At 37.8% G+C, this 22,535-nt stretch overlaps 1 protein-coding gene across 3 annotated transcripts in view; it reads left to right on the top strand.

The window, feature by feature from the left end:
- LOC108680112 overlaps nt 1-22,535 on the top strand; it is a 65,636-nt gene that overhangs the window by 593 nt on the left and 42,508 nt on the right. The window contains exon 1 of one of the 3 annotated variants that reach the window (XM_018168868.2): nt 15,999-16,044. The exons of the other annotated variants lie outside the window; for them this stretch is intronic. The gene's annotated coding sequence lies outside the window, so the exon portion shown is untranslated. Of the gene's footprint in view, nt 1-15,998; nt 16,045-22,535 lie in introns of those variants that run through there. 3 annotated transcript variants of the gene reach the window in all.

Raw genomic sequence — 22,535 nt, 5'->3', positions numbered from 1 at the left:
GCTTTTCAGTTAAAAAACTAGCTTACACAAAGTTTCACTGATCATTTGCTGTTCTATAGCATTACTTAACGCGTTTTCTATGTAGGTAGTGCATGCATTTTTGCAGATTTTGAATTAGTAGGTAATGCCGTGATGGCACGTTGCTTGGCTGTCAAACACGATAATGGCCGCTGTATCGATATTGCTTACCTAATTACTGAGACGATCATGACCCGAATTCCAAAATACGAACAATTCAAGCTCGTTCGATAAGAAATATTCTTTCATCTTTGGCCATATTTCTTCACTCATTTGCATTTAAAAAACTTTTGCTCTCTTATCGCATACCATCGGCCGCTCGGCTCAAACAAGGTATTGACATTCATTTAAGAAAGGAATGGAACTCGTTCACGCGCTAGAAATTTTTGTATTTTGGACACCATAAATCATGTCCATTACCTTTACCTGGCAACTAACGGTAGACCTTTTAATCACGATACTGCGACTGGTCCCGTCAACCCTGCGTACTGTGAAGCTGAAGCAGCACCCAATGGTAGCAGTGATACGAGAACGAACGATCGTGTTTCGAATTATTGATTGAGCTCGCGCCAATCCAAGTTGTATTACTGGATTATCGCAACCTCGCAGCTGTCGGCGTGGATGAGCTGCCTTTCTAGCTAGGTGCGGGAGCTCGTGTCGTTGAAATATCGGACGGACTTCCTTCCTTTAAATTCAGTTTTTTCTGTTAGAAAGAACTGTAGTTGACAAAATCAATTTTATAATTGTAAAATCTATAATTCTAATCAATAAGTAAGAAGTCCTTCAATCATATACATTGCAAGTTGAGTGTACGCGAAGATGAAAGGTTAAGCATCTAGTGATATTATGGTCCATGGATTGCGCAACTTGGGACAATTATTTATAGGAGTCGTTGGAAGAATTTCGGCAAATCATCACTCGTTTGACGAGGCAGAAAAAAGCAACCGTAAAGAATACCTACCTAAGATGATTATTATTAATATTTTGCTAGAGAGAAGATTTATTAACCCTCAAATTATTCCTACATATTGAGAAATCAAGTTTTTAGTCAAAGTCGTAATGAGACATAATAAAAATTGAAGAAAAATTAATTGAATTGAAAATCGAATTAAAATTAAAATTCAGATGAAAGCTGTTTACCATTAAAATCTTAGTCAAAACATTAAGCGCGCTGATTGTTACTGAATATTTCTGAATTTGTAAGGTTTTACCATCTGCTTGGATTAGTTACCCGACTTGGTTTTCTCTCGTCTGTGACGCACGTGAAGCCACATAACTTGGTTTACCTCCCGGCTTTGTTTCAACCAACCGGCTGTTTACACTCACGGAAATAAATGGCTCGTATTGCCCAAATAATGACAGACTTTCCTAGTTATGGCACTAACAAAGAGCGCTTGTACGTTGTACCATCGCTATTAGGATAAAGTTTCACTCATTTATACGAGTGTGTGCTCTGTTGTCAGCTGTTGCTTACTCGTGCTATGCATCGAGACGTGAGAGTAGAATTATGAGTGTCGGAGAAGAAATACATGGTAAGTAAAAAAGGATTTGACTTCAGATCTGTTGGTTACGACGATATTGCTGTCGTCTGAAGAAATATCAACCATCATGCGAAAAAGTGACTGCAAAGAAACTTAGCTTCAGATTGTGTTGTATCTTGCAAAAATATTACCATTACTGAGACCCAATTTGCGTGACGATGGTGAATTACAACATAGGCATAAGACGCAATTTAATTAGATTCGGTTTATTTACTTGATTATCTCTGCAAACTCGTTGACTGAGATCCAAGTAAAAGTGATTGGGGCTCAAGTATGACCACTGAATACTCTTTGAGGAAAATGAAGGGTGGAAATCGTAGTATAAATTTATGAGTGGGCAAGTTGCATTCTCTGTTTCGTGCTTGTAAAATTTTCCGAAATGTCCTTAAAAATAAAATTTCTGTCGTCGAAGCTTGTCGGTAAATACTACTTATTTTTTATTTAATAAATACTTAAATATACAACTGCTTGGTAAATACTTATACAACTTATTTCTCCATAAATACTTGAGTGTTCACCCACCAGGCTCACTTATAATTGTAGTTGCACAGAGCGATGGCATCTTTACATGTCGGGCGTTCTGCTCGAGTGCAGCCGCCGCTTTGCATTTCTCCATGAATGATTACGAAGCGTTTTAAGAGCTTTGCTTGAACGGTACGGGGCACCAGCCCCTACTTTTACTTTCTCCTTACGTAGTCTCCAGTCTTCCTTCTCGTCAGTCCAGTGCTCAGGAGAATAGTAAGGCTTTAATTCTTGCCCACACCATCCGTTATGCTGGGTAGCATGCCTAAACTCGACTTAAGGACACATATAAGTTATGCATGAATGTCATTTGTGATGCCTCTAGCCCTCTACTAATATGTGTCTCACTCTGCGTTACTGTATTGCCGCTTATATTTCAATAAACTACTAAAGCAGTTTTAGTGATGTAATATAACTAATGCAAATGGCGGTTCCGTGATACAGTTTAATAGAAACTCGCCAATTATATACGCGATAGTTATGATATCAAGTATACTTATCATGCCATCATTTAAAATTTCTCTGCATTTCGTGTGAGCTAAATTACAGTAATAATTTTTTTAACCTTTAAATACAAATCGACGAACGTAATCAATTAACGTTCACAGTATTTAATTATTCGTAGTTTTTATCTATTATTTAGAATTTTCTGAATAACTAATTTTTGAACCACACTATCGACTTGGAACCCCGTCGACATGTAAGAGCGCTATTTGTGCGACTCGTTCCACCACTGATTCCCTTGCCGTATGTCCTGTTGAACAGAATATATACTTTTATACTTTTTATTTGGTTCAATTATATAATTGCCTAGGCACAAAAACTCCTTTCATGTATATGATTTTTCTGCTGGTTCATTTGATATTTCATCCTAGATATACGCACTTTCATGTAATACCTTCGCAAGTCCCTGAGAGATCATTTGCACCTGCGCGTCGATATCTCTCGTGTTATCCAGAGTTCATTGAAACTGGTCATGAAAATTGTTGTTCACTAAAAACGTGAAAATTTAGGTATTTTGTTGATTAATTAGAGTTTCTGGTTGAATATAAACCGAAATTGTCACTAGTTACTCTGGTTCTAGCTATGAAGGATACTCTGGTTCTAGCTATTAGGTACTCTGGTTCTAGCTATTACTCTGGTTCTAGCTATTACTCTGGTTCTAGCTATATTACTCTGGTTCTAGCTATGAAGGATAGCTGGTTCTAGAAACCTTTATATATTTTATTGCCTAAATCATGCGCTAGGTATAAGTGGAGAAGGTTTGTCATACGTTCGTAATCTTTGGTTTTCGCATTTTTATCTAGGTTGAAGTTTTCACCTTACCCCACAATGTTCTCCTAATCATCGCGTTGAAAGCTGTGAAGCTGGAAGCATCGTGGTTAGGCAACGGTAATTCTTTGTAACTTAGATGCCCGGCACTTGCTGTCAGTATTCTCCTACTTCACAATGGAGTCATAAACGAAGTTCAGAGCCTCGTGCACAGTGAAAGTGCTCAGTACAACTACAATCTATCCAAGCTGGCTGCTTAGCGCAGCATTTTGTTGGCATGGGCTCGGGTATCGCATTTTCTGTGATGGAATGACTGGGGACATTTGACTTTGGCCGAGCTCGAACCTCAACAACACGGAACTGTGCCGTTCCGTCTTACATAAAATTACTAATTACTCTCATTTTGTTGTTCCTAAACTTTGTCGAAGGTATTCGACTTGATTTAATGCTCCCAAAATAATTCCCGCTTGCGCATATAAATTTTAAGGTTTTCTTAGTAATATAATATATTGTTAGTGTGTTGAACTGTGTTCGATGAGGCAGATTCGCAGACAATATGATGAGTAGACCTCTTTGCCAAACGACCAATCGCTTAGTAAGCCGCGATAGCTGAACTGACTGGAACCCTTATCTCGTTAGTAATTTTACGTCAAGTTTAGGGCACCGAAGGTATTGAACTGTTGATAGAAGGTGTATGGACGTAGAAAGTTATGCTGCGAGTCTCCAACCTCTGACCTCGTGCAGCTTGTCCCTTAGAAAGTAAAGATTCAGGTACCCGATGGATGTTGATCAGCTGGGCCTCTCCGTTCTCTAATGGAAAACATATGCGTTGTGTGATTTGACGAACACTTATCAAAGGTTCATTTCAAGTAGTACTTGAAAAATCAAAGTAGTAAAAGTACGAAATAAAATGGTGTGAAGAAAAATCGCGGAAAACAATCAATGAAACCAAAATTTGATTTTTACGTACGACTTTTTTGGGACCTACGGTATGTTTTGTACAGAAATTTTGTGGTTACTTGGCTGGAGAAATTAAGGATAGATACAGCTATTCTATCGGTTTTTGGTGTTACAACAGCTGTTGTGTTTATTTAGTACGATGACTTGACTGTTCTATGACAGCTTCAGTTGAAATATTTCAGATTTTTTGACATGGTGTAGGTATACATGATTTTATAGAAATAAAGCAGTATGGTTGCGAAATGGAATGGAAAATTTCTTGGAACACCTGCTACTTCTTCTCGATGTGCATCTTATCTTATGTGCATCTTACCTTGAACTCGGTGATGAATCCGCTTTGCCGCCAATTAAATGTGAATTATTATAAAAAAATAATATTCTAATAATTCTGAACTTTGTTTATTTCCAGCCTTGAAATATTTGATATTAGCGTAGCTGATTTATGCATTCCATCTACATTAATTTTTAAATTTGTTTTAACAACGGATTTTATTTGAAAACCAACAAGAAAAAAAGTCGATGCATGGCGCCAGTACCATCAGATCAATTTTTTTCCTGTACAGTTAGAAAGTCGTAAGATTCCTGCATGATAGGTAAACAAGACAATTCCTGATAGGAAATTATTTCATTTAGTGGCTAATTAATTCCTGTAATGCTGCGAGGATTGATATAATTCCCCGGAAAGCTGATCTAATGAGTTCAGAAGTCACCAACGGATTTGTCATGAAAATGCGGACTAGCTTTGCACCTTTTATGTGTTTTAGGTGCCAAAGCTGTGTACAAATTATTTTGAAGTTCCTCATCTGTTGTCGTTAATCAACAATGTCAAATATATGAGACGTTTCTTTGATTAAATTAGGAGCCTAAAATCAAACAGATAACCTGATTAAAATTTCATTATCTGAATTAAAAGAATCCATGAATACCATTGCGCTCTTGAGCTGGACAGAGAATTATTATTCTGTCAGGGAAGAATGTAGTTAGTCAAATGACCGGAAGGAAGATAAGAAACTGGTTTATTATGTGCTCAGAATCTATACTAGTGTATCAGAATACTTCACAATGTAATCTAAATCTGGGTTATTCGCAGAGCTGGGCTGCGCTACTTTGCAATGTAGCGGCCGCTACCGCTACATGCTCTAAATGTAGCGGGCGCTACCGCTACCGCTACATGCTCTAAATGTAGCGGGCGCTACCGCTACCGCTACATGCTCTAAATGTAGCGGGCGCTACCGCTACCGCTATAATTTCTTGAGTGTAGCGCCGCTACCGCTACTGAAAATGTAGCGGCCGCTACATGTAGCGTGCTACTGCCCACCTCTGGTAACAACTTGCATGTTGACACTAGTAGCAGGCTGAGGTTGACAACATTACACCGAAATCTTTCGTACAGTTTTATTGTGTAATTTACAGTGGGGGGAAATAAATATTCGTACACTTGAAAAATCGTATTTTAATGTATGTAAGTACACAAACTTAACAGGAAAAGTGATTTAAATTATGTATAGAGACGCATAGTATTCAAAAATATCATTTTTTTTTGTTGCATTGAGATTTAATTTCTTTTGATAGTATTTTTGAATACTATGCGTCTCTATACATAATTTAAATCACTTTTCCTGTTAAGTTTGTGTACTTACATACATTAAAATACGCTTTTTCAAGTGTACGAATATTTATTTCCCCCCACTGTATATTATGTATGTATATCATGCTGGTTTTTAAATAATGTTTAATACTATTAAGTAAAATATAAAGGCCTTATCTATAATTGTAGCGGTAGCGCTGTAGCGGCAAAACCTCGTATCGCTACTTAAATATGTAGCGGGCGCTACCGCTACAATTGCTTAAATGTAGCGCCGTTACCGCTACCGCTACTGAAAATGTAGCGGCCGCTGCATGTAGCGCGCTACTGCCCACCTCTGGTTATTCGAAATGGCTTAACCTAAAGGCAACGCACTTTTAGTGGATCTTCCTGACGAACTCTATTTCTATTCCGTTAACAACTTTTGAATAATTGATTGACTGAATTGGGTCACGGAGCGAAAGTGAGGAGGGATGGCTCTCTGAAAGTTTATTCATTTACAGATTACTTCAGTAAGACTCTCATTTCTGTGAGTGTGAGAGCAGACGCTGAGATCAAGCAAGCTAAACACGAGACTTCCCTGGAATGCAGTCGATATGTGCGGATGCATCTGATCATGCGAGTGCCTCGTTCAAAAGTCAAGGATGGAGCGTATCGGGGCGTCCGTGTGCTATCTATGCTTGAAATAATGTGCCCTATTGAACTCTATACGCCATTCGACCGACTGCAAGCTACAGAGCCTTGCATTCCGCGCTAAATGCACGTCATGAAAATTTTAATGATGGTTGTATGCCGATTTTTGCAGATGAAGCAGCAAGGAAGCGTTTGATTCTTCAGAATAAATATGGATAAACTGAAAAGTGGCAATAAATTAATTGGGTATGAATTCTTAGATTGATTCAATCTGCACGGAAGAACTTAATTGATTCAATCTGCACGGAAGAACTTGAAACCACGCATTATGCAGGTAAAAGCCCTTCATGTCTTTGGATCCATTGCGTAATACAATTTTATAAATATCATCTCGTTTTTTTTTCATGCTCAAAATGAATTTTGTTGCCTCCTGGCACAACCTATGTTAACGAAATCTCTTATCGTTGGAACGGTATTGGTGAGCTTTGCGAAAAACTTATGCGTTAGAATGAACGTGTTTTCTTATTTCGGTGCTCGCGAAACTCGATCGACATATTCTTCAAGTATATTAAACTTTTTTTTGTGTTGTGTTATTTAAATTTTAAACTTGATATGTTTTTAAATTATCTAAAGTCAAGTTTGAACAAGAGTAAACGATGCCGAATCAGCAAGCCCAAGTGGACGCGTGATTGCGTTGTGTGATGAACTGCATGTAACCGTACGATCTTGACGACAGGTTCGAGCGTAGTTTCATGAATTTATTTATTTTATTTATCTATGTAAACTGATGATGCTTAAAATTCAACCACAATCTCCGAAAATATTTTCATGTCGTTCAGGTTCTCATGTGTATATTGCTTCTACCAAGTTTGGTATATAGTTGCTCGAATTCCTCAATCAATCCTGATCAGTTGTTAATTTTCATTATTTGGAAGTGCAATGCGAATCCTAGTATGGAAATTTTCAATCGGTCAATGTGTATACTCAAACACTTTCTCAGCCTAATCTCAATTTCGATGGCTTTCCGATTCGTAAAGTTGTTCGATGTGAACAGAAAGACAATTTATTCGTTGAATTCAATTATTAATATTTAAAGTTACTTGCTCCTAAAAGTTAGATTATGCAACTCTGCGCGTTATTTGGGTATAAAAAAGGTTTAGCGCTATATTGTGGCAGGGCGGCTGTTGCTCGAAATTGACAACGGGATAGTAACATCAACTACTTCCGATTGTTGCCTAAACCATATAATATTTGCCTTATATAGAAAATCACATTTGATGAAATACCTACTGGGTTTTCCCTAGCATTTTGTTCAGTTATGCAGGACGGCGTAAGCGTAAGGTAATGGAAAATAGAAAGCGTTGGCATGACTGAGTGACCGCACGAGCCCGGGCGCCGGAATTTCTTCTATGGTCCTCCTAATTTTTGGCTCGAGCGGAGTTTCTGGAATAGAAAGCGGGGCTCCGAGCCCTGGCCAGCGGGGATCTCTAACTAACGAGGCGCCTAACGGGGCTTTCCTACATTTTAGCAAAGTTCCATAAACTTAGAAATATATTGACGTGATCCGTCCTGAACTTCCCTTTAGTATTGCTTAATCGATGGCTTGTTCTGGGGTAATTTATTCAATTTTGTGTAAACAACGTAACGTTGTCTGTTTTTTCCCTGTTCACTGAATGGCAAGTTCAAATTTTAATGAAATAATCGCTGAAAAATATACATTATGGGCTACACATCATTTGTGAGAATAGAGAGTTTAAAAAAATGTTAGTAAATTTTTGGTTTGCGAATAAGTCATATTTACGAATTGGCAAAAAAAAACAACCCTCCCCTCCATTAGTACCACCCCGGTCCTAGTTGAGACAAATGAATTTATTAGAAAGCAAAAATCGACAAACCAAGCATAACTTCAAAGAGATAAGCCCTCGACACTCCTATTTATTAAAGATAGAAAGTTTATTTTCAATTAACCTCATTGCGTCTGTATTTGTTTCATTATTTGATGGGTTTCGAACTAAATTTTCATTTTTAATCTGCTCGGTTGCAGAAGTTTAACCATTGATTTACCATGAATTCATTTTATATTCTAGTTTAAATAACGGATTGGTGCAATCGATTCGTAAATTTGACTAATTAGAAACCAATGCTTTGTCTTCAAAGCATTGGTTGGATTAAATCATCCAATTTGTCTTCAAAGCATTGGATTAAATCGAATATCGTAATTGAGACCATTGCTTTCGTACCTTAGAAACCGTTCTTGTTGCCGAGCTATTTTTTGACTGAACTGGCCGTTCCTAACCATAATACTTTCTGAAAAGTAATGGAGTATTTAGAAACGTCCCTGTTGCCGAGCAATTTTTTTTTATTGCGTGGAACATTCCCGATGTTAAAACGTGATCGTAAGATAGAGGATTAGTAAGAAGCGTTCTTGTTGCCAGGAGTTTTTCGATTGAGACTCTTATTCCTCGTGATAATGAGTACTCGTAAGATAAAGCAACAGTAAGAAACGTCCTAGTTGCCGAGCTATTGTGTGGGAACAGCCGTTGGCTGCCATGCAGCCTTCCTCTCTCTTGCCTCGAGAGCGAGCGCTTCTATACCTCCTCCCCGGTCGCTGCTCCGAGTCGACCGGTTTGCTGGAGCCTGGGACCGCCTGGGCTGTGCATCCCGCGATGACCCGCACCGCTATGCCTCTGCCTCGTCTTTCTTCCTTACTTGCTCTTAATTCCATCCTCTCGTTTGCATCACACCGTTCGCTTCGAGCCTCTGCCTCGTCTTTCTTCCTTACTTGCTCTTAATTCCATCCTCTCATTTGCATCACACCGTTCACTTCGTCGTTAGTTTTTGATCGAGTGTTGGCATCTGCTATTTACTGCTTGTTTTCATTGGTTATTTAGTGTTCAACACTGGACAGTACAGGTGAGGTGATTAACCTATGTTGTTTTATTTAATTACTTACTTGAATATTTAATTTGACCTAATAGAGAGCCTGCAAATAGATTTTATTTTACGAGTTTTTAACTCATAATGTGATCGGTTTAAGACTTAGGTGCCTTTCTATGATTGCCTCACGTTTTTAAGTTGCACGTGCCCTGTTTAGTCATAGAAGGAGAAAACGTGATGTTCATTAATTTTCAAAACTAGACTTGCATGCGGGCGGACATTGCAAAATAAACTGAGACGAGACAAGTTGCATATCTAAATCATAATTCTGAATATGTCAACAAATTCGGTATACATTGTCGTGCCAATAGCGTGTATTGTCGCAGTTGTTCGATGCCTAAAGTCGAGTAATAAAATCGATGAGTGCATAACGACGAAGAAATTCAGCAACGGGGAATCAGTGGCGCAAATAATTGCGCTATTTAGAATACCTATCATATTAGTTTTTACTATATCAACAATCACCAATGTAAAGCGTTATTATATTTTTGAATGATTTTCAAGGGTCAATAGCCAATTGTGGACTGTAAAAATGATATTAAGCATAGTGTAGAGCAAAATAGTGTACTGTAGACTGTAGAGCATAATAGTGTAGAGCAAAATAGTGTAGATCGTAATATTGTAATCATTTCCTGAATGTCTCCTGCTCTCATGAGAGTGGGTCGGCGCCCTTATGACAAAGCTGCTTCTATCTCATGCAAGGAAGGGAAGTTTTACCCAGCACGTGTCGGCCGAGCCATGTTTTACCGAGACCCTCCGTCAGTATTGGCACTTGGACGGCAGCTCGACCATGACCTGAACCACGCCTCACTGCGATGCTGGTGCTGGAAGCTCACTGTGCGCTTTCGGTGCCGTGTTCACATCTTGTCTTGCAAAAATCATAGTACGCATCTGCAAAGAACCATGGCATGAAAATTAGTTATGGGGTTATTTGTACTGATGCTGAGATAAATATATGAACATGGACACAACAGTTAAATCGTTACACGAAATTAAAAAATCAAAATCTATGAAGGAAGAATAAGAGTGTTAAGCTTAATTTATTGATCATTTTCTGTTTAAGAAGGACACAGAAGAACTTAGAAAGAAGAACTTGTGCTGAAGAACTTAGACACACGCCCGGGGATGTGTCGCAAGTGTGTAAGAATAGATGAAAACTTCGCGCAAAATATTAATTTTTGTTCAATTTTCATCTTTTGATGCTCTTGTTATTGAGATAATTATCTGTACGTTCTTTGCCTTGCTGAGTAGGTTTTATGTTCAAATTTTCATGCTTCAGTAACGACCTGTGGCCAATGCAAAAGCTTACTCGTTCCATCCAAATGGGAAGCATTGTATTGCGGCCACAGCAGGTCAGACGAACGCATGGACGTTTCTGTCATATTGTTCATAAGGCCTGATGAGAATATTTATTTATAAGGCCTTAATTGAAAGATATTGTCTTCGAATAATTTAAAATTTTTGTCCCACTCATGTTCCAAATGTGAATTTTTGTTGTTTATCATGCACTTTCTGGCCAACAAATGTATTCCAAGTCGTAAATGCGATGGCGGTAAGATGAACATATTGTATAATTTTTAACGGAAAGAGACAGTCACATAGTCGAGTAGAAAACTTGAAGACTTCATGTCAACCTATTAATTTGTGATTTTTACCAATCTTCATTTCCTTACACCGTGCGAAATAAATGTGTTCGATCCTATAGTTTTTTTATATTTCTTACCACCAATGTTTCGACACATCTCAACGTGATGTTATCAGCAGTTTAGGTTCGTGTATATATATAGTTCCCGTGAACACATTTGAGGCCCGCAACTTCTTCATCATGTGGAATTTTTCATCATGTTTAAGCCAGTTGGTAACGAATGGAGGTTGTGTTTAAAAAGAATGGTTACGCAGCAAAAATCGTGACCTGGGAATTCTCATGGCGCCAACCCTAATGCGTGCAAGTAAATGACTGCAGTAAGATCTCTCGTGTCTTTTATTTACCTTGACGTGGGGTTTGTGCAAGTCGTGAGCGTCACGGATAAAAGCTGTGGCTTTGTCGTATTTCCTTCTAAAGAGTAAAAAGGACGGCTGCTAGAGAAAAGGGGTGGTTTAGAGAAATTGTTTAGTACAAATCTCACTAGATCCTTTATCCCTGAAAATCCTGATGCACCTGAAGAAGTTTCGATCTTTGGCGACCGTGCTTACTTGTGCTGAATAGGTGCGATAGATCTTTCAATTTTTTTCTATTATTTTTTGTTTGCAACTTCCAAACTCTTTCTTTACCATTTCGTCTAAATATAGCTATACGCTTCAAAGATACGTTTTTATTCAGTAGAAACTCCATGCAATTCATAAAAAATGTTATTTATATACTCATCACCAAAACCGAGATTAACTCTCAATAGTATGTCTATAGTCTGCTGCTAAAAATTCATTTTTTTCTTTGACTGAAGTTTCCTCGTTGATGACGTATGCAGCGCCACGTACGCCTCTCATGTTCTGCATTTATTAAAAGTCCAAGAACTTGATCCTTGATCTTTTAGTCCCGATAACAGGATTTCCTAGGTTTGCTCTGTCGTTCAGATCTTGTCACGATGTGATTTCGCGCGTGCTTTGGATCTGTTTCATCTTCTCTCTAGCCGATTATTCTAATGAGTTCAATTTATGTTCCAAGCCATTTTAATTTTATTTAAAAAAATTAACCAACGAATATCAATGTTTTAAATTTGATGTGTTTCTCTTACGGCCTTTTAGCTTTTTATACCTACAATTCGCAATCTAAAATTATCAATCCGAAATCGAGTTTTCAGGTAGAAATGAGGATAAATGGCGACGAATAGAAACGATTGTTTCATTGTTTTAGCCTGTCGTGAATTTTCTGTGCACTTCTCTTCCCTCCTTTCAGCATCCCTCTCATGTAGGCCTTTTTTTTGATTATCTTAATCTCCAGCACAAGTCCGTCAAGTTAACCATGGAGCTAGAATGAAACAATAGTCTATCTTTTCTTGATTGCAATGTCACAAAATCAAATGGCCGTTTTCAGACCTCTGTTTACCGAAAATCGAGGTTTTCCGGTTTATGCACCAGCTTCTTTAGCATTTGTTCATTTCGTTTCAAATTAAATGGTATTCGAACGTTAATAAACCGAGTCTTTCGTATCTGCTCAACTTTACATACTATGAACTCTGAATTTGAATTTTTACGCAGTACGTTTTCACTTAATGGGTTTCCGTCGCAATTGGTATATACACAAATTAAGAAATTTTAGTCTATAAGCAATAAGCAGGTTGTTCCCGAACGTGACCATAGGAATGCTGTTTATTGTTCATTTCCTTACTTTGGTCCCGCTTCTGAGTCTATGGCTAAAGAGTTGAAAGGTTTGTTCTCTAAATACCTCCCAAATGTAAATCTTCATGTATTGCTGGTGAATAATTTTAAAATCGTTTTTTTTTTCAAGTATAAAGATACACTTCCTGTTCTTATGCGATCGTCCATAGTTTATCAATATAGTTGTGCGCTATGCGCATCTGCGTATGTCGGTATGACATCTCGCAACTTTTATACTAGGCTGGCAGAGCATGAAGGAAGGAGTTTTAGAACAGGAAACCTGCTTGCGCATCCCCCTCGTTCAGCAGCACGCGTCCATGCCGAGCAGTGCAACGTGCCAGTGTCCGAAAGTGATTTTCGCATTTTAGCCTCCGCGACCGGTGTTTCCGACTTGCGAATTTTAGAGTCCTTTTATATTTTTAAACAAAAGGTTATTTTAAATGCCGCTAATAGTTCATATTACCTCGAAATTGTAGGTATCCCATAATAGGTTTGTGCTCGTGTTTGCTTCATTCTTGTTTCTCATTTGACGATTTATGCTTCAATGTGAATTTATTGCTAATTGTTTGTACCTGTGTTTTAGGTTTTGAACTGATGATGTAGCTGGTCTCCGAAACGTTTTCCTTTTTTAAGAAATGGTGAATTTTCTGGCTATTTTTTCTTTACTTTTAAATTTTTGACTTCTCTTCCTTTTATGCCCTAGCGGTCAACCTGAAGCTGGAAATCTTTTGTGCATCCTGAGATCGATTTTGTCGAGTCCACAATTAGAGTGAACCCGCCATGGAACAGTAATTAATGGTGCTTGAAACTTTAGGCGCCATATCTACAGTAAAAAATGTTGTATCTGTCTCGCTATTGTCCTTATTGTTGCTACGGTATGATTTTTATTCCGTTTGTTAAAGTATCTAACGTCAATAGAACATAGCTAAAATTATTCGCGCATTTCACTGCTGGAACCCAGAGGGAATTCAGTAGAAAATTTGAAACAGATTGTCAAAAAAATTTTACGTTCGGCTGGTAAGTATTATCAAGTCATGCCTTCTGATGTACGCAGAATTTAGCAAGTTTCATTGCTTCATTCTGCAAACCTCAGAATGAAGTCTGGCTTGAAATAACTTCGTGTGTTCGGCATGGTTGATGAGAGGAGGTGCGAGTGATGTTATCAATCGTGCGGGGAACGCGTGTTCTTCTACTCCTACACTCGCCCTGTTCCTTACGCGCGAATGGCTAGTCTCGTTGGCTAGTTGCTATGGATGTGTGGGCTAACCCACACAAGAGGTCACTTTTTACTGCTCGGCTAAGGGACTTGTTACTAAGACAGCCCTTTAAAGGGAAGCCTGCTTCGTGCTATGTTCTAAATCCTTTTCGAACGTTCCATTCTCTTTGAGATACAGACGAAAAATCGAAATTTTCTATGATTGTTTTCGCCGATTTGAATGCTGTAACTATCCTTTTGTTTTTGTCAAAAGACCTCAATTTTACTCCAAGATTTGATATCTACAGAAAATGCGCGCTTGTATTGAAATGAAACTACATGGTCGATTATTGTTGTTTATTTGTGTTAAAATAGACTCAGCGAATAAAAGGTTGTGAAAAAATCGACTGTTCGAAAAAATAAGACTGCCATTTTGATCACTGTGATAATTACGTCAATTACATCTAGTGTTTGTGTATATAATCATTTTAAATAAGCTATAATTATTTTTTAGTAATCATGTTTTACTTAAATATTCACATTTTCTTTCCTTTGAATGAACTTATTCAACGTGATTGAATTTTTCTTCTCTCAATTGACGCGGAGCTTAGTTGTCGAGCATGTTTGAGTGCGCGTGTATTTCAATGAAATCCAACTTCTTATTTATCCTGAGCGCGTAGGCTGTTTTTCGAGACAGGTATCCATGCACATTGATAGGAATGTTGTCTGGAATGCCAATCACTGTTACTGACTGACGCTTCGAAGAATTCACAACACTCGTGATGAGTAACATTTTACCAGATCAGTCCCACGAAAAATCACAGAACTTGAACTCTAGCATATAGTAGGTACCTGTATTAATTAAAAACGTACATGTCAAGATCAACTGCTAAGGTTTATAATCAAGGATATTTCATTTAATAGTTTATTTAATGAAGAGCATTGTTCTACCGAAGTACCTATCTCGTAGATAATTGAAGATGAGATGTGTTCGTTGCGGCCTTGGAATCCTGGTGCTGTGCATAATGGCCGGTGACAGCAGCGTAACTACTGTGAATATTGTTGCTTCTCACACTTACGTGACGACATCCTGCAGTTATTTTAATTATGACGCATTTTGCTATTAAACCCCCTTGTCTATATTGTTGCTAAATTGTTGCGAGAGATGTTTTTTGATTGTTATAATCTAATTGTGGGAAAATTGAATTTTATTTTATGATTTTATGATGATTTCACAGTAGAGCAGTCGTGATTTTTGCTCATCACGCGTTCTAAGACAAATGAAAAAATTTTTATGTATTAGGAGTTAGTTTGGTGTATAGCGTCGTCTTCGGGATGAAAAAATATGTTACCGTTCGTGTTATGATTAATCAAACTTCAATCTCTGAATGTGGTATATGATAAAAAGTTAATTGACACGATGATTCCTCATGAAATATTTTGAATTAATATCGGTCATTGAATATCACTGTTTTCATTGATGATTTATGATCATTGACTTTTTACCATTATTATGTTTTACGGCATTGTTGATCGCTAATATTAAGAATGGTATTGTTGAACTAATATTAATATGAGTTTTTACCTATAAATTACACCGAAACAAGGTTTCGTTCATTTTAATTCGGTTTGCTCCTTCGATTTTATTCCAAACGCGAGGCAGTCTGCCCCATGAATGCGAGGCAGACTAGGGTTCACCATATTAGACTGTTTCTAGACAAGTTTCAGTAGGAAAAAACGTGATTTTCCGTGAAGCTCAACTTAATATACAAGTTAGCACTGTATTGTGGTGCAGCGCAGTTTGGGGATTGTGCTAAAAAATGTATTTAATTTGTTTGCTACTTTTTCGGAAACAATATAAATTGTTTAAATTACCACGGCACATTTTGTAAGACTTGCTAGAGTTCAGCAATAAATATGGAGCATGAGGGTGGCCTGACTGGACCTACTTATTGTTCTGCAGGTCGCTGTCGTGACCATCACGCTCGTGTCTTTCATGCAACTGGTGCGTGCGCCCCGCGTGGCTCGACTGCGACGTACATCCTTCACAGTTTCTAAATAGCAATGTAAGAGCTGCTGACAACCTCTTGATAGCTAGCAATATAAGAGCTGCCGATAACCTCTTGATAGCTAGCAATGTAAGAGCTGCTGACAACCTCTTGATAGCTAGCAATATAAGAGCTGCTGACAACCTCTTGATAGCTAGCGATGTAAGAGCTGCTGACAACCTCTTGATAGCTAGCGATGTAAGAGCTGCTGACAACCTCTTGATAGCTAGCGATGTAAGAGCTGCTGACAACCTCTTGATAGCTAGCAATGTAAGAGCTGCTGACAACCTCTTGATAGCTGGCAATGTAAGAGCTGCTGACAACCTCTTGATAGCTGGCAATTTAAGATAATGTTGATAATCAGCAACTTATTAACTGCTGACAATATGTTGATAACTATATAGGAATGTATGTAGTTTTGACAATCGGTTGATAACTAGCACTTCATAATCTGCTGACAACCTTTTGATGACTGGTGCTGAATGAACTGCTGCTAACCTGTTAATAGTAGTGTATGAAAGCTGTCAAGCTCACAATACTGCTTTCAATTTTTCGTGAACTTAATGTTTGCGATTTTATAAATTTTCTTCGGTAAACCATTCAAGCTTCTTGACGATCCGATTTTGTGGAGGTCACACTGTTAAAATGATTAAAAAATCTCGAAACTCGCATTTTTTACTCCATAAATTGAAAAACAAATACCTGTGAGACGGAAACGTTTAAATGATCCTGCACAAATTAGTGTAGAGACGTTTTAATAATACGAGTAATTCTTGAACTGAGTTTGGAAACAAATTATATTTTACACTTCATTGAAAGCTGTGAATTTCACCATTAAATATGTTAGGTATACGAGATATATTGCGTTTCCAGGCAATCGTTAGTCATCCGCTTTAGTCGACTACCATCTCTGGTGTTACCATCTTTAATTTCAGTGGAGAAATGACATTGTGTTATCAAGTCCTTGTTTTGTACGACAAGTGGATACTATTTATCGTATTTTCAAACTAATAAGTTGTTTCTTTTAGCGGATAACGGAATGAAACGACTATTCACTTAATTTTGCATTCGGTAAACAGCCTTCATCGTGTTTTTAAGCTATCGGTTGTTGCGTTTAATAGACAGCATTCATCATATTGTCCAACTTTTGTTTTTTTGCTTTTCGCCGAGTCACGCACCGGGGTCAGGGAAGTAGGTCGGTCGCGAGGGCACGGCTACTCGCCTTGAATGCATTCAGAATTCATGTATTTTTATCACTCATGTTTTAGTATCGTTTCTGTGTTTTATAGAAACCAAAGCAATTTTGAATGTTTTTTTAAGACTTTCACAGCGCTTTTATAATCGTTTTACTCGTTTAAAGAATTATTGTGCTTCGCTGGAAACTCGACAAATAAAATATTATTAGAAATCTACGATAGTGATGATAATTTTAAATGCAGTATGGTTATAAATAAAAAATCAGAATTTTTCGTGTTGTGTGGAACACCTTTTGTTTGACCGTCGGCAACAGCTGCTGCAACGCACGAGCAGCGCGCTCACGAGGTCGCGCGCTCACTCAGTGCCGCTGAGGTCACGGAGACCGAGCGCGGTGAGACTAACTTGTGGCTGCGACGCCATGCTCGAAAATATACTGGACGAGCCCAGGTAGCTGGCTTTTTGATACGCATCCGCCCCTTCGTTTTAAAACATATACTGAAACAGTCTAGGTGCCTTGCATCTTAAGCACATCTGTGCCTTCGTTTTTAAATATGCTGGATTCAATGATTTTTTTGAGTCTGCGTTGCATGCTTTCCATTCTAGGTTTAAAAACATTCATGTAGCATGTAGTGACGCTGCTCGTCTTCCTGACCGTATTTTTCTGTGTCAAGTCGCTTTATAAAATAAAGCTGGAACGTTGATAAATAATTTTATTTGTGTGCCTTATTTATTTTCAATGATGCATCAAATGTAGTCATTATATCTGAAAAAAAAACAATAATGATAATGTAGGCACCATGACCCTGAATTTTCATAGTTGGACGAGTTGAGTCGCTCGAAATTTTCGAAACGATGACACTCGGCTCATATCGCATGGTTACATGCAGTTGTTCTGCAGTCATTTACGGAGGGATTTTCCGAACTTTCTTCATATGAAAATAATTGAATAGAGCATAGTTGGTTTTAAATATTTGTTTCTAAATCCTGACAGTTATGAAATAGAATATAGAAATGGAGTCTATACTGTGATTAAGTTTCAAAATAACGTAAATTCAGCGAGAATTACATGTGTCTGTTGATGATATTCATATAAAAAATCGAATTAAACGAACATCTTGCACTCGTCTTGCTCCTGAAAGAATTGAATTACTTTAAATCATTTAATACTGGTAGATCGATGCTTGCTACCTTATTTCATACTATACTAGCTTTATAAGTCGTGACGAAGAATCATTTGCGTAGTAAATAATGTGGCTACTGTTGAATTCCTATTGAGTTTTAGTAACTAATCTAAACGGTAAAAGTGTACCCTCTCAGAGAAGTTACTAGACCTTGAATATGCGCGAGGTTCGCGGGTTCTTAATCAAAGTAATCATGTGCACGCCTGTTAATCTGTGAGGCGATCCCTGCTGAGCAGTGATCAACCGAGCTTGTAATTGCGTGCGCTAAGATCGACGTTCACTCAGTATTATAGCTATCAGGAACGCGGAAATTGAATTGTGATTTGACTTGATGAGAGGAGCCTGCCATTGTCGCTCTACGCGCTTAACTGTTATACGCCACCGCTTGTGTGCAGACAAAGGTTTATAACGTGACTTCAACCTGTGCGCAGAGTTACCGCTGTACATGGCGCCGAAATTACATCTACTCGTCACAACCATCTAATTTATGTAGTTAAGTTAGGCTTATTGGCACGTATTACTGTTCTTCATTCTTTGTTCAGCGAAAAGATGTCAATTATCTTCTTTATCGTGTGGAGGTTTAAAAAATAATTCCCTAAATTTATTTAACGAGTGCGAAATATTTAAAAAGAGTGGTATCAATCAGCTTTAATTTCGACTTCGAACACTGTCTGTCGCATCTATTTGCCGCCGTAATTGTTAGCAATAGATTTGACCATTGGTAACAGTGCTTTATTCATTTGCGCTTGATTTACGATGGTTGTCTGAAAGTACGGAGGTGTGGACAGAGCCTAAGTTTGCCTCGTAAATCAGCAGACGTGAGTTGACGAAGCAAATCGCGATCGCATCGATGTATGGCGGCACTGCGCCGTTTAAGGGAACTGGAGCGTGCTATCCTACGTTTTTTCTAGTGCAACTTTTGAAGGCTTTGTTGCTTCGATGCACGAGGTTTTGTTCCGCAGCTGCAGGCGGCCTTGAGATTCACACAGTAATTTATTGTCTTTTAAAGCACCTGTTCGCATTTTATTTATTTGCTTCACGAGTTCCGTCATGTAACACTATTGGACATACAGACACGTAACTTTAATGTGTTTTACTGATGAAGAAAACTACTCTCGCCTATGTTTATGTTTATTTAAAAATTGTATTCAATGCTTCTGAATTATTTTCCTGTATTAGTCTTCCATGAGTCATAAAACACGGCTCAATACGCAAATTATTACAATAAATGACTTCGTCTGTGCTGTGATCTGTGTCGATAACTTAGAGCTTTCTCATGTTTCTGTGCTGACTAAAGCTTTTAGCCCTGACTTTTCACGAGTGTATACGAGACAAATTTCGAGCGTCGTATTTAGCGAGCCTAATTCTTCGGTTGTAACTCAATTTGAGTCATTTTAGCATGGACTTTCTCGCGAGCCGTCACTCATTATCTTTTGGAAGCTTTCGGAGCTCATGTGGATTTTAATTGTCAGCTTCCGGACGATGCTCTAAAGTTTATCTCCTTTTTCATGTAATGGTAATTAAAAGTGCAGTGTAATTGTGCAGGATTTCTTTACATTGCTACTGTGTTTTTTGTTATTTTGTTGTGATTAAGAATTTTTATTTTTCCCTTAGACATTCATGCCTTTGTTATTTTTATGTTTCATTCTTTTCTTAATCATGGAAATTATAGTCTAAAGAAAATACAATACAGTAATTCGTCTAACACTCTCGTGCGAACATTCCACTACTCCAACCTGAAAATATAGACGATTTGACTGAACCTGAATTCAATGAAGGATGAGTGTGCATCTTATGCAAGTGATCCACGCCGATAGCTTTCGTTGCTGTCGCTGTGCAATTTGCACTGAAACGATTTGGAATCTACGCCGAATCGTTTTGACGTGAGATTCCAAAATTTACAATCATTTTTCTCGAACAGTAAAACAAACAAAATGTCCGTGTATTTGACTAGGTATGCTATGTTTTGTTGGCATTTTTGTTGGTTTGATTAAGGTGCGTTGATCAAGAAGTTTCTGTGCCTCGACTGTTAGCACCAGTTCTCATGCAGTTTCGTGCTTGAATTGAATTCGGCAATTTACGCTCATCGTTTTCTTAGCTGCAAATTTGAATATTTCGCTGATGAACAAAAGTTTATTTTCATTATAGTTACTAGAAATATCAACTTCTAGTTGAGCTGCAATTTCATTTTTCCTACCTGTATCAAGAATCTCATCCACGCGACAACACTTCATCTCGCTTCGAGTCACCGACATGTAAAACAGCCTCCTTGACGACATCGTTGACGCTCCAACAATAAACGCGCCCAAGAACAGACTAGACAAAGCAAATGCGAAAGTAATACATGTTCAGCCGTGAATTGCCTATCGCCTTACGGACCAGATAAAAGTCCAGTAGATATTTCAAAGCAGGATCTGCTTTGAAAATATTTGGTCAAAGGGCCGCTTTTTAGACCCAATGTAAACATGCAGGTCACGAAAAGTACAAGAATCGGCAACAGGCAATGGTCTTATTTCTTCAGCGCGGACACTTTCATACTATACTAACGCATTTTTCTCAAATAAATTAGGCAAAATTTATTTGTTTTATTTACGTTTTACCGTTTATTTACAAAAGATCCTAAATTTCTGTTACGATCACAATAGTAGACGTTTAATTTTGAAATTTTACCGTTATTGTGGGTCTATATGAAAAGTACTAATTATTTATTCAGTTCATTGCGTTAATAGGTGTATATAGTTTGCTGATGAAAGTAGTTCATGTTCAATGCAATTGCTTGGCTGACAAAAACAGTCCTTTGACGTAAACTGAGGAATTGGCTACTGAAGACAAGATCAATGAATCGGTCGAATGTTATATCTTTGAGTCCAAGCACTTAGTACTATAGTTATATTAGTTTATTCAACTGTAACACAATACGAACATTTTAGAAAAAAGTTGAATGGTAAGGCTAAAACTGCCTTTGTTTTATTAGCGACAGTTGCGTTAGGTGAACCTAATTTCAATAACTCTTCTTAATTCGAACGAGTTTTTGAAATATGTTTGTGCGGTGGAGTAACGGGGCGGCAGGCAAAGGCGTCATGTCGTACAGGTCTTTTGTTCATTCCATTATTTTCATATTTTTAAATATTATATTAGACTTTTAGGTGGACATATCCTTTTGAAAAGTTGTAATTAAGGCGTATTATTTGTGTCGAGTTTTCTCTGTCGTTTTAGATTGCGCTGGCAAAACTAGGTTGCTACCGTTACGTCCATTTCCTGTTAATCTTTGCGAGAACTCCCGGCCCAAAAATCATTATTATTGTCTTCCTAGAAAAAATATTTGTAAACAAATTGTCTTCAAACATTGCTGGATTTGTGTTTAACCATCACAAGTAAAGTACGATAGCTACTGGAATAGTTGTTCTTTGTCGTTGGTTCGTTAAAGGAATTCCTTACAGAACGCAACAAGCAGAGGTTGTCATGCCGCGCCTGAAATCGATGCAATCAATGCAGGGTTGTGCTCCGGTCGTCGCTACCCAGCAGGACGCCCGACAGCTTATATGGACGAACGGCTCCCTTATCTTCCTATACGAACTAAATTGAAGTCTATCTTCGATTTAGGTTTGAATTGAATATTGGCTCGATTAAGGTTTGAATCGAATCGCCCTAAATCACCGGTATTTTAGTGTCAATGCGATGCTATTAACCGTGTAATGTACTAGCTTTAATGTTCAGATTGGATGTTGTTTTAATTTACTATCAATTTATTCAAAGTTAGTGGTTATTAGTGTCGTAAAAAATAGATTAACAAGAAATATGGCATATAATTAGTTTTTATCAGAACCTAATGGATCCATATACGAGCATAGTGAGGGTCCAACGATGGAAATTTCATTGTTGGTGAGGAGCGATTGAACCATATTATATATATAGTGGATGAGCTTTAGTTTTCAGTGTGAGTATATTCCTTAACAATCGATGCATTCAGTTCATTGTTACGCGCTGGATACATCTAGCTATTGTTATTACAATTACTAACTAAAATGCATAAAGTATAAAACGCTTTCACTGAAAATTTCCCAAGGGCACATTAAGTTGAACATTTGCTAGGTCCTACGAATCAATCCCCAATTTAAATCATGTGTATTT

Source organism: Hyalella azteca, unplaced genomic scaffold (genome assembly GCF_000764305.2).
Source record: "Hyalella azteca isolate HAZT.00-mixed unplaced genomic scaffold, Hazt_2.0.2 contig4943, whole genome shotgun sequence".
Classification (NCBI taxonomy): Eukaryota; Metazoa; Arthropoda; class Malacostraca; order Amphipoda; family Hyalellidae; genus Hyalella; species Hyalella azteca.
This window is presented reverse-complemented; position numbering and strand designations above follow the sequence as displayed.